This window comes from Mauremys mutica, chromosome 18 (genome assembly GCF_020497125.1).
Source record: "Mauremys mutica isolate MM-2020 ecotype Southern chromosome 18, ASM2049712v1, whole genome shotgun sequence".
NCBI classification, from domain to species: Eukaryota; Metazoa; Chordata; order Testudines; family Geoemydidae; genus Mauremys; species Mauremys mutica.
This window is the reverse complement of record NC_059089.1, coordinates 29,023,508-29,037,782: the sequence shown is the minus strand read 5'-3', so window position 1 is coordinate 29,037,782 and position 14,275 is coordinate 29,023,508. Positions and strand designations below refer to the sequence as shown.

General features: G+C 41.0%; 1 protein-coding gene across 6 annotated transcripts in view; it reads right to left on the bottom strand.

The window, feature by feature from the left end:
- The window catches only part of RALGPS1 (Ral GEF with PH domain and SH3 binding motif 1), a 394,703-nt gene that overhangs the window by 133,693 nt on the left and 246,735 nt on the right, over positions 1 to 14,275 (bottom strand). The gene's annotated exons all lie outside the window — the stretch shown is intronic.

Below are 14,275 nucleotides of genomic sequence, written 5' to 3'. Positions count from 1 at the left end.
TGTAATTTGTATATGGGGAGTCCAAGCATTTCAGGCCTTTACAGCAGGGGTCCCCAACCTTTTCAGGACCAGGGACCGGTCATGCCTGCGGAGGGAGCGCTCGTCCCGCGGCTCAGCTGGACCGCCCGCAGGCGTGCCTGCGGGAGGTCCACCGGCTCTGGTTGAGCTGCCGCAGGCATGACTGCGGACGGTTCGCTGGTCACGCGGCTCAGCTGGACCGCCCGCAGGCATGCCTGCGGCAGCTGAACCGGAGCCGGTGGATCTCCCGCAGGCGTGCCTGCAGGCGGTCCAGCTGAGCCGCGCGACCAGCGAACTGTCCGCAGTCATGGCTGCGGGGGGTCCCCTGGAGCCCCGGGAGCAGCGGACCTCCCGCAGGCATGACTGCGGAGGGAGCGCTCGTCCCGCGGCTCGGGTAGACCTCCCGCAGGCACGCCTGTGGGAGGTCCACTGGGTCGGTTCGCGGCCCGGTTTGTAAGAGGCCGCGGCCCGGTACCGGGCCGCGGACCGGGGGTTGGGGACCCCTGCTTTACAGGATTACTGACAAGTTTATTCCTTTCTCTCACCAGTTGAGTTTAGTAGCTTGTGTAATGTATTTTAATACTGTGCAACATGATAGTTACCAAAGAAACACATGTGGTTTGGATTTATGGTAAACTTAAAAGTCACATTTCCAAATCAAGCCCAAAATATAACCAGGAACACTCTTTCAGCTCACTTACTAGACATTCGTGAAAACCCAGCTAATCCCACTGAGGCAATGACAAGTGGTGGCAGAAGAGGTTGTTTAGAAGCACTGAAACTACTGCTCTGCAAAGCAATATTTTTGCACATTCTTTAAGATGTCAGAGCTGAAAACAGCTGTGTACCGCTCTTTCCTCCCCATTTTCTTCTGTGTACCTGCGAGGCACTTCATTATACCCTGGCACTCCCAAGAAAAGAACAAGTCTTGTGAATTATGCTTGATTTTAAAGGTCTTTTCTTCACAGAACAAGGGCTTTTAATTTGAAGTATGAAAATGGATATATTTATGCAGCAAAGATTCCAGACATTTAAAGTTGAAGTAAACATGATTTGATGTCATTGCTATCTGATTGTCATTCAGTGGCCTATGAAATGAGTTGTAGGATCTCAGTTGAGTTCATCCTGGACAAATATCCACATCACAAAAATCAGTATCACAGGGTATGTCTACACTGCCCACATTACAGCGCTGCCGCGGCGATAAAAATCCCCCACCCCGAATGAGTGGTGGTAGCTTTATCTCCAGGAGCCGCATAAAGTGCTGTCTATACTGGCACTTTTCAGCGCTAAAACTTTTGTCGCTCAGGGGTGTGTTTTTTTCACATCCCTGAACAACAAAAGTTTTAGTGCTGAAAGTGGCAGTGTAGACATAGCCACAGTTGGCACCAAATAACATCATCAGTGGAGAGACTAAGGAATGACTTAAACAAACGCTCTCATCTCTAAAGGCAGTCCATTTCTTGTAGAGATGACAACACATTGGGAATCTATTTAATTGTGCTAGTGCTACATATGTCTGTAGCTTCACTTGTTAATGTGTATTTCGAATAGACAAATTCTATACAAACTGAGGCAAGAATCTTAAAAGAAACCAGACTGAATCAGTCAGGACTAGATATTAAAAACTCTTCAGAGTGACTCTTTTTAATCCGTGTTTTGGAATAAGGGCCCTAATTCTCATTTACACGAACTCCCCTTTCCACCATTCTGGCAGTGTAAAGGAATCTTGATGTGTGTGTGTGTAAATGTAAATTAGTATACATGAGAATCAGGCCTGAGATGAGTTGGAATTGCAGTGTTTTATATAGTGCACCTTAGCCAACACAGCCATTACAGTACCGTCAAATTTCATCCATCTTCATTCCCAATGGAAAGTAAGCAGAATGTGTCAACTATAAATACAACTTCACTGTAGCACTGGTGGTCTCTGCAGTGTTTGAATATGGGAGTCTGGAGGATGAGTCACTTTCAATTAAGCAGAAAGTAGTAACAGTGGAATGTCATGCTATACAAAATATCATATAAGATTTCTATGCAGCACTGTAGCTGTGTCAGTCCCAGTGTATTAGAGAGACAAGAAGGTGAGGTAATATCTGTTATTGGACAAACTTTTCTTGGTGTGAGAGGCAAACTTTTGAGCTGACACAGAGCTCTTCTTCAGATCTGTGTAATACTGGAAGAATTAAGAATATAAGTGTTCTAACAGTTTCCAAGAGATGTCTACTAAGTAAGGAACATGCAGTCAATTCCATATGTCAGTATATGGTATACAGTAAAGGCTGCACTTAGTCACCACACAATGTGCCTCACTATTGAGATGAAAACTAAGGCGGCAGAATCTTGAGTATATGAAACCACTGAACAGTAGTTTGCTCAAAATGACCACCATGATGAGTGTACCCAGGTTCCTTTAATTTTAAAGTGATAAGCTTCCCAACATAAACCACAAATTCAACAAAGGGAGTATAAGGTATTGCTGAGGCTCATGCTACTGCTAAGAAAAATTCCTAGGGTTTAGTAATACTTCTGTTGATCTTTGTGCAATGAATCAAATCAGCAAGAAAGAGAAATACAGTATTCACACCTTCTTAAAGTCATTTTAAATTCATGTATTTTACTCTAAAAAGTTATCTGATCATTACAAGACAGATTTAGATTCACCATATGACAGCCTGTATAAAAGGCAGACAGGATACACTCTACATTTTAAAAACCATGACTAACAATAACTACATGGCACACACAATTCATCCCAAGATGCTTTTCTAACTTAAAATGATGTTCTATGTAGATATGCAGAGTCATTCCACCTGTCACTGGAATGCCATCACCTCTGTTTAAATGCACACAGTAACGGTATGTGACAATTCAGGATTGGCAGTGAATTTCTTATCCAATTGAAATTACCCTGTACCTGCCTGTAGATGTAACTAGCAATCCTTTATTTTAACTAGCACTTAAAGTTCACCTATTGGCCTGAGGAGTAGTCATTTTACTGTATATCCAAAATTAATTAATATATTGGAAGTATTATAACTTACAGAACCTACAGTATTCTTATCAACGATTTTTACTCAGTGCTATTATCAGACATAAAATGAAAACAGCCCCTGCCCCAGAGAGTTTGTAATCTGAAAAACTAAACAAAGAAGATAGGATATGTCAAGAATCCCAAAGGAAGGATTACCTTTGTGGAATATTCATTTATTTTTTAATTTAGTGCTGACTCAGAGGACAGTGCCCATTTGCTACATCACCAAAATGACTTCTTGAAACATCTATGTCTTCTGCATGGACTCCTCCTGAGGGTCGAAACAACAGACTGGACTTCTACATAGATTGCTTCCATCACCGTGCACGGGCTGAAATTGTGGAAAAGCAACATCACTTGCTCCATAACCTAAGCCGTGCTGAACACAATGCCATCAACAGCCTCAAGAACAACTCTGACATCATAATCAAACAGGCTGACAAAGGAGGTGCTGTCGTCATCATGAATAGGACGGAATATGAACAAGAGGCTGCTAGGCAGCTCTCTAACTCCACATTCTACAGGCCATTACCCTCTGATCCCACTGATGATTACCAAAAGAAACTACACCATCTGCTCAAAAAACTCCCTGAGAAAGCACAGGTACAGATCTGTACAGACACATGCCTAGAACCCTGACCAGGTGTATTCTATTTGCTACCCAAGATCCATAAACCTGGAAACTCTGGACGCCCCATCATCTCAAGCATTGGCACCTTAACAGCAGGATTGTCTGGCTATGTGGACTCTCTCCTCAGGCCCTATGCTACCAGCACTCCCAGCTATCTTCGAGACACCACTGACTTCCTGAGGAAACTACAATCCATCGGTGATCTTCCAGAAAACACCATTCTGGCCACTATGGATGTGGAAGCCCTCTACACCAACATTCCACACAAAGATGGACTACAAGCCATCAGGAACAGTATCCCCGATAATATCATGGCTAACCTGGTGGCTGAACTTTGTGACTTTGTCCTCACCCACAACTATTTCACATTTGGGGACAATATATATCTTCACGTCAGTGGCACTGCTATGGGTACCCGCATGGCCCCTCAGTATGCCAACATCTTTATGGCTGACTTAGAACAACGCTTCCTTAGCTCTCGTTCCCTAATGCCCCTACTCTACTTGTGCTACATTGATGACATCTTCATCATCTGAACTCATGGAAAAGAAGCCCTTGAGGAATTCCACCGTGATTTTAACAATTTCCACCCCACCATCAACCTCAGCCTAGACCAGGGGTCGGCAACCTTTACTATCAAAAGAGTCATTTTGCCCCCTCTTCCACTAAAGAAAAATAGTCTGGAGCCGCAAAACATAACACTGCTTATAAACTTTTAAAAGTTTTAATCTTTTTTTAATTTTACCTGTTACAACAGAATACAACAAACAGAAGTGCAGTGTGCATGTGTAGGCCTACTTTGAAATAAATTAAACACTGAACTATGCAGGCCTTTTTGAGTCCTTCCCGTATTTGTGTAAAATTAAAATAAAATGTAGCCCACTTTAATATAAAAAAACATATAGTTGCAGCTTAGCAGTTTTAAAAAAGTAAACATAAAATTAGGAACGTTTTTTGACAAGTCCATTTCAGTGTGCTCTCATCCTCTTCGGGTTTCTTTCTTGGCCAGCAATCAACCGAAGCACCTGAACATACAATAAAAAACTACATCAGCTCCGGGTCTGAAATAAATGTTTTTTTCTGAATAATAATAGCCTATTAAATGCTAGTGTTCTCACCTGTTTAATGTGACTTCTGTTTCTGAAGCTCGATGCTGATCTTCCCTATGTCGGGGCTGTAAGATGTGACTTTGATCTTCACACAGGACTGTAGGCTCTCATTTGTGAGGCGGGAGCGATATTTGGACTTTATGAAGTTCATGCTCGAGAAAACTTGCTCGCATAAGTATGTTGAGCCAAAGATGGACAGGACTCCAAATGCATACTTTTTCATGTTCATATACATGTCGGGAATGGCACTCCATGTTTCAAAAACAAGTTTGTCGGGTTTGGGGAGGTTTTCAATATCATTCCATTTGTGCTCTTTAGCGAGAGTGGCCTTCTGACGGGCGACTTCTTCGAGATCCGCTGTCAGGCTTTTGAACTTGGACACCCGTAAGTCTTTATCCGCTATGTCGGCCAGTTCAATTTCAAGATCGGGCTGACTTATCCCTGTGAATGCGGATATGTTCAGCAGGGATGGGTCGATGTCCAGCGGTGTGACAGGGAAGGACAGAGTGTTTTTTTTCCTTTCTGAACTCGCTGAATCTTTCTCCAAATGCAGTTTGCATTGCCATAATTGCACGGTGTAAATAATCACAATTTATGTGATTGTTCTCTTCTTTGAACTCTCTCAGGGAGGGGAAGTGAGAGAGCGTACCTCTCTGTACATCTCTGGCAAACACTGTCATCTTGCGCTCAAACGCCAGAACATCCTCCAGCAACTGCAGGGCCGTGCTTCCCTTTCCCTGGAGATTTTTATTCAGCGTGTTTAAGTGACTTGTCATATCCACCATGAAATAAAACTTTTCCAGCCAATCGAGGTCTCCCAGTTCAGGATAGCTGAGGCCTTTGCTTTCCAAGAAGGTTTTCACATGTTCCAGACAAGCAGCGAAGCGTTTCAGCACGTCTCCCCTTGACAGCCACCAAACTCTGTTGTGCAGCAGGAGATCCAAATATGCGCTCTCGACTTCATCTAACCATGAACAAAACTGTCGGTGGTTTAACCCGTTTGCAATTATTTTGTTCACTATCTTAATAACGAGGTTCATCACTTCCACACATTCAGGGGGGAGTGTTTGAGCGCACAGTGCTTCTTGGTGCAAGATGCAGTGAAACGTCATCAGCTCTCGATCCAGCGACTTTTGAAGTAAATTCACAAAGCCCTTCTGTGCTCCTCTCATACTGGGTGCACCATCAGTAGACACTGACACCAGGTGAGTGGTGTTTATTCCTTTGGCTTTTAGACAACTCAAAACAGCCTCACAAATGTCCTGTCCCCGCGTTTGGCCATGTAGCGGTATGAGTTCAATCAGTTCTTCCTGCGGCCCATCAGAGTTCACATATCTGCATAACAGTGCTGTCTGCTCAATATCATTTACATCACTTGACTCATCACAGGCAATTGAATATGCTTGAGCTGAATTGATGTCATCAATTTGCTTACTGGTGATGTTTGTTGCCATTTTAATGGTCCTGTCCTTGACGGTCTTTGCAGAGAGAGGCATTTCTTTAATTTTCTGAATAATTTCCTGTTTGTTTTTGAATTCGGAGAATAGATGCTCTGATATTTTTATGAACGATTCTTTCATGTATTCTCCATCTGTGAACGGCTTCCCCCTCCTTACGATCTCATGAGCTGCCACAAAACTAGTAGCTGTAGTTGAGTTTGGAGAGTTGATCCACTTCTTGAAAGTATGTTTGCTCTGCTCAACTTTCCGTAGTAGTTCCGAAATCGCTCTCTTTCGCCCATCTTCAGTTGGGTACTTTTCAGAAAATGCTGAGTGCTTGTTTTGAAAATGTCTTTCAACGTTACATTTTTTGTTGTTTGCTAATTTCTCGCCACATATCAAGCACACAGGTAAGCCAGCGTCGTTGGCAGTGAAGGCAAAGGAATCTGTCCATGCAGAATTAAACTCTCTATTTTCTTCTGAGATTTTTCTTTTTTGGGATGTATTCATGGTTAACTTACCGCGGGGGTCGCACACTCAAGAAGCCGCCTGCAGGTAAAGGCGAGGGCTATAGACGTGGATGTGACGCATATTTTAATTGACAAATTATAAAAACTTTTTAAAAATTCGATGTTAAAGTATCACCTCGAACTCCAAGATAACTGTGCAACAAAATAAACAAAAATAAAATATATAAATAAAAATTAAATTAATAAATAACTGATATTCTTTTTTTTTTTTCTTTTGTCAAGGCCGAAGGGAGCCACAACAAGGAGGCTGAAGAGCCGCATGCGGCTCCGGAGCCGCGGGTTGCAGACCCCTGGCCTAGACCAATCCACACAAGCGGTCCATTTTCTAGACACTACTGTGCTAATAAGCGATGGTCACATAAATACCACCCTATACCGGAAACCCACTGACCGCTATACTTACTTACATGCCTACAGCTTCCATCCCGGACACACCACACGATCCATTGTCTACAGCCAAGCTCTAAGATACAACCGTATTTGCTCCAATCCCTCAGACAGAGATAAACACCTACAAGATCTCTATCAAGCATTCTTAAAACTACAATACCCACCTGCTGAAGTGAAAAAACAGATTGACAGAGCCAGAAGAGTACCCAGAAGCCACCTACTACAGGACAGGCTTAAAAAAGAAAATAACAGAACGCCACTAGCCATCACCTACAGCCCCCAACTAAAACCTCTCCAGCGCATCATCAAAGATCTACAACCTATCCTTAAAGATGATCCCTCACTCTCACAGATCTTGGGAGACAGGCCAGTCCTCGCTTATAGACAGCCTCCCAACCTGAAGCAAATACTCACCAGCAACCGTATACCATACAACATAAACACTAACCCAGGAACTTATCCTTGCAACAAAGCCCGATGCCAGCTCCGTCCACATATCCATTCAAGTGACACCATCATAGGACCTAATCACATCAGACAAGCCATCAGGGGCTCGTACACCTGCACATCTACCAACGTGATATATGCCATCATGTGCCAGCAATGCCCCTCTGCCATGTACATTGGCCAAACCGGACAGTCTCTACGCAAAAGAATAAATGGACACAAATCTGACATCAGGAATCATAACATTCAAAAACCAGTGGGAGAACACTTCAACCTCTCTAACCACTCAGTGACAGACTTGAAGGTGGCAATTTTGCAACAAAAAAACTTCAAAAACAGACTCCAAAGAGAAACTGCTGAACTTGAATTAATATGCAAATTAGATACAATTAACTCTGGCCTAAACAGAGACTGGGAATGGCTGGGTCATTACACTAATTGAATCTATTTCCCTATGTTAAGTTCTCCTCACACCTTCTATGGGCCATCTTAATTATCACTTCAAAAAGTTTTTTTTCCTCCTGCTGATGATAGCTCATCTCAATTGATTAGACTTTTCTGTTGTTATCATACTTCCACCTTTTCATGTTCTCTGTATGTATAAATATCTCCTGTCTCTGTGTTCCATTCTATGCATCCGAAGAAGTGACCTGTAGCTCACGAAAGCTCATGCTAAAATAAATTTCTTAGTCTTTAAGGTGCCACAAGTACTCCTGTTCTTTTTATGTCTTCCAAGTTGTCTAACCAAGTGTATTTTTAGTGTGGAAATAAAACAAGATTTCAGCCCCAGTTACTGTTACAATTGGACACTTCTCTGTCAGAGTCATGAACTAATGCTTTAGCATGGTACTAATGGGTACTATGCTACTGGAAGTATCTTCTTGGATGTCATATAAAACCTAAGTCCTTACCATTGCTAAGTGTGGTATCCTGGCTTCCCTAGTGTTGTCTCTATAGTTTATGCTGGAGAAGTTCTCTCTTTACTACCCCACTGAAAAGCTATGGTAGTAGTTTGACCACGTTCCAGGGCAGAGTCGGCTGAATTTCAGGGCTAGATGAGTGATCACTACACCCTGAAGTGCTTTGGGATCCTCTTGCTTGAAAGGAGCTACATCATGTTTTAATATGGTATCTAACTGCTACTTATAACATTAATTGTAGAGATTTATCTCATTACTCCATTACCAGCTTCCCCTTTAAACAGCACTGTTAGAAGAGAAAGTGATTTTTAAAAGCTTGTTGAAGACCAATAAAACAAAAGATGTAGCACATGAAATCTAAATTGATTGATAGCATAAAGTCACTAGAAACATTTAATAGTTCACTGACAATGGATAAGCAGCATTAATTTCTCTAACATAATGTGTTCATTTATCTTTAGTAACACAGCTGTTCATTTGTTATGTTGTAAACAATGGAATTATTCTGTGGTTAGGCGCTTCTGTAAAATATTTTATTACAAAACTAGAATTGGATGGAAACCACACAGAGAAGCTCAGAAGTTCATAAACTTGAGTTAAATGAGCCAAATACCTCCTTGATGTAACTTCACAAATGATAACTGAGTTACACCAAGAATGAATTTAGCTCACTGAGCTAAAATAATCATGGTGTAGAAGAATTATCTTCCTACACAACAAGTTCCTACTTGATGTAACTCTTTATAATTAGCCAATACGTACACATTGAAAGGTTAGATTGTTGGGGATGAGTAGAGCATTAGTATCTTTTCTACAGCTGTCCCACATCAGATATACAAACTACCAGAAATAATACTTATAGCATGGTACTAACATTTTCTTACCAAGATAAACATGGCTACAGATCCTTTAGCAGCCAAAGAATATTTTATCCAATTGGAGTTTAGGCTTTCTGAAAATTCTTACAGCAGTTCTGTGTGCATATTCTGACCACCTTGTTGCTACTGATGTGCATTCACACACTCAAGTTACTAGTCTATCATGTTCCTTCAAGAGCAATTTAACTTTAAAACCCATACATGTTAAGCGTTCTAACATTATATTAGCTATGAGATATAATGATGAAATTATATAGTAAAAAGTTCCAATTGAGGAAGTTGTACATCAACAGAATCCATGGAAAGAATAACACATGGTATTTCTAATGTATGAGACCGTAAGGCAACATATAAATAACAGCTTTTTACAACATGATATCTTTCGCTGCAGTCACAAATTTGCAATGATTCAGTAACAATATCAAACTCAGAACTCTAATCTACATTAAGAAAGCAAGATCTAATCTGTATAATTCCCAGTAAGTGAATGCAAAAATGGTTAGAACCTCACAAAATACACAAATAGTAATAAAAATTTCAATTAATAGATGGCAATAGCATCCCCAAAAGTCTCCAGAATAAAACCTTCCCCTCATAGAACTAAACTAATTTTTTTGTTCGGGCAAATATAAATGGTTGGGGATAGAAAACAAAGGAAAGAAAAAGGGACAGGACTTGCACTAAACATTTGAATCTAGAAGTTAGAGCGATCGGGTTAAGAAGTACTCAGTAAATGCTGAGAAGAGAAAATGCATAAGCGACTGTTGGGTTTGTCTGATTTTTGAGGACACTTTTCTTAACCAACAGAAAAAAACAAGTTTACGAAGGTAAAGCAACCATGCAGTCACCCCATGCAATATTTTAGAGAGACTCATGGGGCCTAATTCATATACACCGGTGCAAAGTAGGATTAAAACATTAAGGTTCCAATTCTCTTTTATACTAAAGGCCATTTTACATCACTCTGGCAACATAACGTGACTTTAAAGTGGATGTAAATTACATTTACTCCCACTTTAAGGCCCCTTTAGATGGTTAGAGCAATATAAAGTTGCTTTAGTGTAATGCAGAATCAGGCTGTATCATTCTGATTTGGTAGCATTTTACATACAATTTGCACTGGTATAAATGACAACACAAGGTGCAGAATCATGGAGAATCAGGGTAATGGAATCAGAAAATGGCCTGTCCTTTGCTTCACAGGAAAAGTAGCAGATTAATAAAGAGGAAATACTGTACCCACTAGGGTGACCAGACAGCAAGTGTGAAAAATCAGGGACAGGGAATTGGGGGTAATAGGAGCCCATATAAGAAAAAGACCCCAAAATCGGGACTGTCTATATAAAATCACGACATCTGGTCACCCTAGTACCCACTCACCCACCCCCAGATCGTGGGACGAATCATTCCCCTCTATTTGGCATTGGTGAGGCCTCATCTGGAGTACTGTGTCCAGTTTTGGGCCCCACACTACAAGAAGGATGTGAAAAAAATGGAGAGAGTCCAGCAGAGGACAACAAAAATGATTAGGGGGCTGGAGCTCATGAGGAGAGGTTGAGGGAACTGGGATTATTTAGTCTGCAGAAGAGAAAAATGAGAGGGGATTTGATAGCTGCTTTCAGCTACCTGAAAGGAGGATGGTGAAGCACTGGAATGGGTTACCTAGGGAGTGGTGGAATCTCCTTCCTTAGAGGTTTTTAAGGTCAGGCTTGACAAAGCCCTGGTTGGGATGGTTTAGTTGGGGATTAGGTCCTGCTTTGAGCAGGGAGTTGGACTACATGACCTCCTGAGGTCCCTTCCAACCCTGATATTAGATGATTCTATAATTCTGTATCTTCACTTAACTTGTGGCCAAATCCTATGCAGTTTTTTTAGCCATGTCAAAACTGCAGGCTTAAAAAACTGGATAAGAGCAGAAGAATTACAGTAAATACAAACATTAAATAAAAAATAAACGGCCATGGCCTTTCATTTGTTGAAATGTTTCTTAAATACAACCTGAGTATCCAGCTATAACCTAGAAAATCCATTTGGCTTCCCACGAATTACCCTTTTTCATACAGATTATAGAGACTTGTTAACACACAGGCTTGGCTAACAACAGTACCAGCACCTTTCTAATTATCTACAGCACTGTCTTGCATTTCAACTGGCATGAAATCACCTTGAGAAATCTGTAAGCTAAAGTTCTGATCATGCAATGGGAACTATGCAGCAACCCTCTGAACTTTCACACAGACTCACTGAAATCGACAGGTCTCTGCCAAGGCATACGGTCTGACTGCAGATTCCATGGTTGGATTGGCACCCTATACCCCACCCCAACCAACCTCAGCTTTTCAGAAAGATGTTCAATCTTTTCAACATTTACTGTTCTTGAGTGCTCAGTAGAAAAACATTGCAACTTTGTATCTACTCTTCCAGTTTTGAAATAATGTACAAATATATACAGAGTACAGTACTTATCAAGTTAACAAATGGCCCAGCATATACTGTCCACCACGCAAAAGAAAATGGTCTACAAGTATGTTACTCTGAAGCCATATTATTATTTTACGTCCAAGTCTGGGGATCCACACTCCAGTGCATGATTGGCAGACACTGCTATGTGAAGTTGTGTCAGCAAAGAGGCAAGGTCTCCATAGATATCTCACCTTATTCAATGTGCACCTCCTCTCATTTTGTTTTAAACCATGCAGCTAAGTTAGCACAGACCAGCCTTCTGCTCCCACTCAAATTAATGACAAACCTCTGATTAACTTCAATGGGAGCGGACAGAAGACTTTATGAGTGCAGTGAGAAAAAGTAATACAAAATATACTGAGCTTGCACAGAGTGCAATATTCAAAATGGAGTAGGCTGGAAATCATTATGCATTCTTTACTATAGTGATCACTACTGCAACCATTACAATGTGTCAAAGGCATGGACCCATTTTGATTTTGCTATAGCAGTTGAAGCATGGCTTCTGGTATGTGGAAGGTCATCTAAACAGAGGTTTTTATTTGCTGTATCTTCCTAAGCTGTTTTATGTGTTGTGTGCTAGAGTTAGTGCTCCTAGCACAGCTTTATTTGTCACATAACAAAGAAAGGAAAATTCTTCTGGGCAGGAAAATAATTTGTGCAGCATAAAAATTTGCCACATTTCCATATTTAACTTTCCATTTTCTTTTTTGAGAGCATTTATGATTAAAGACATTTTTCCATGTTTTCCTACCATGCCATGGAAAGAGCATTCTAAGGTTTCAGAAATTAAGCTAGTTGGCTGAGGTAGCTGCACTTGTGTGGTTTTATCATATTAAACTGTCTTGATAAATTCCAGCCATTAACAGAAACTGCAGCCATCCTAGTCAAAAGTACTTTTTTTTCAACAGAGGGAGAAACCATATATTGCATAGAGCACATATAGAGTGAACCCCCCTGCCTCATAGAGATATGGGGTAGCTTTGCAGTAATCACGAAGCATTAATATATAGTTCTAGCATTCTGTTTAAGTATGTGTTGTGAAGACAATTCCTCACTTACACAAATCTGCTGGTAGTTGACCTGAGTATAACCCACTACTTTTAATAGAAAATTGGTAATAATTCAATCTGGGAAAATGTAAATTCTTTCCTGAAGACTAAATGTCCTCATGTGCTCTTTAGTATACACCAAAGTCTCACTACTGTCATTTATAGCCATGAATTACATAATAGCACAAGTAGTAATGGGAAGTGTGGTAATGGGAATTGAAGAAAAGCCATGTGGCTCACTGAAATTTGTTACGCTATAGTTTCCCAGAAGGAGACAGATTGGCAAGCTTATTCGATTTTAGAAGATGCTGGGAATTTGCAAGAGTTTTATTGTGTTCACATGTCTGGTACACATGATTCTTCATTACTGTGCATTTTTACAACTTTTTCAGTCTCATAGTGCAATTCTGAACAGCCAAGATGGTGTTTGGAAGATCACATCCAACACTTGCACTTTTCACACTCCCTCTCTGAGACAGAAGAGTACTTAATAACATCCATCCCCTCCCCCAACTCCTCCTCCCAATCCAACTATAACTGCCTCCTCTACACCACCCGAAAGCACTGCCATATTTGGAAGAAAGAGGTTACATTATTCATAGATTCATAGCTTCCAGGGCCAGAAGGGATCATTGTGATAATCTAGTCTGACCTCCTGTATAACACAGGCCAGAGAACTTTCCACAAATTATTCCTACAGCAGATCAGTTAGAAAAACATCCAATCTTGATTTTAAAATGGTCAGTGATGGAAAATCCACCTCAACCCTTGGTAAACTGTTCCAATGGTTAATTATTCTCACTGTCAAAAATTTACAACTTATTTCTAGTCTGAATCTGTCTAGCTTCCCAAATGTATTTTGTAAAGGCCTTCAACTGCTTGGGGAAGAAAGGCTGATCTGGTGAAAAATCATATGCACTTGTTGAAAAAGGAAGAGACTTAGACACCGGGACAATGAGAGGTAAGAAGGAATCTATTTCAAACGTGAAATGTTGGTAGTCCTCCAAGAAACCAAAAGACTTGGGCTATCTATCTTTCTCTTAAAAATCTGCTCGAATATGCACATTTTGCATTAAAAGATAGGAAAGACCATGTCGCCCTTACCCCCTCCCCGCTTTTTGTAATGTTTTTCTGATAGACCTGATGATACCTCCCAGTATGTACCTCCCAATAGTCCAGTTGGAAAACTGTGATGTGATCCCCTCACCAGAAGAGAAAGGATGCTACTTTTTCCAACAAGGAAGTAGTAAGGAGGAAGAGCGATGGCATAACCATCTAGAGCCCAGTCGGACCACTGGCACTATCTTTTTCATGCCTGTTCTGATAAAAGGAGTTTGGAGAAGTAGTTAAAAATGGCAGTCTGA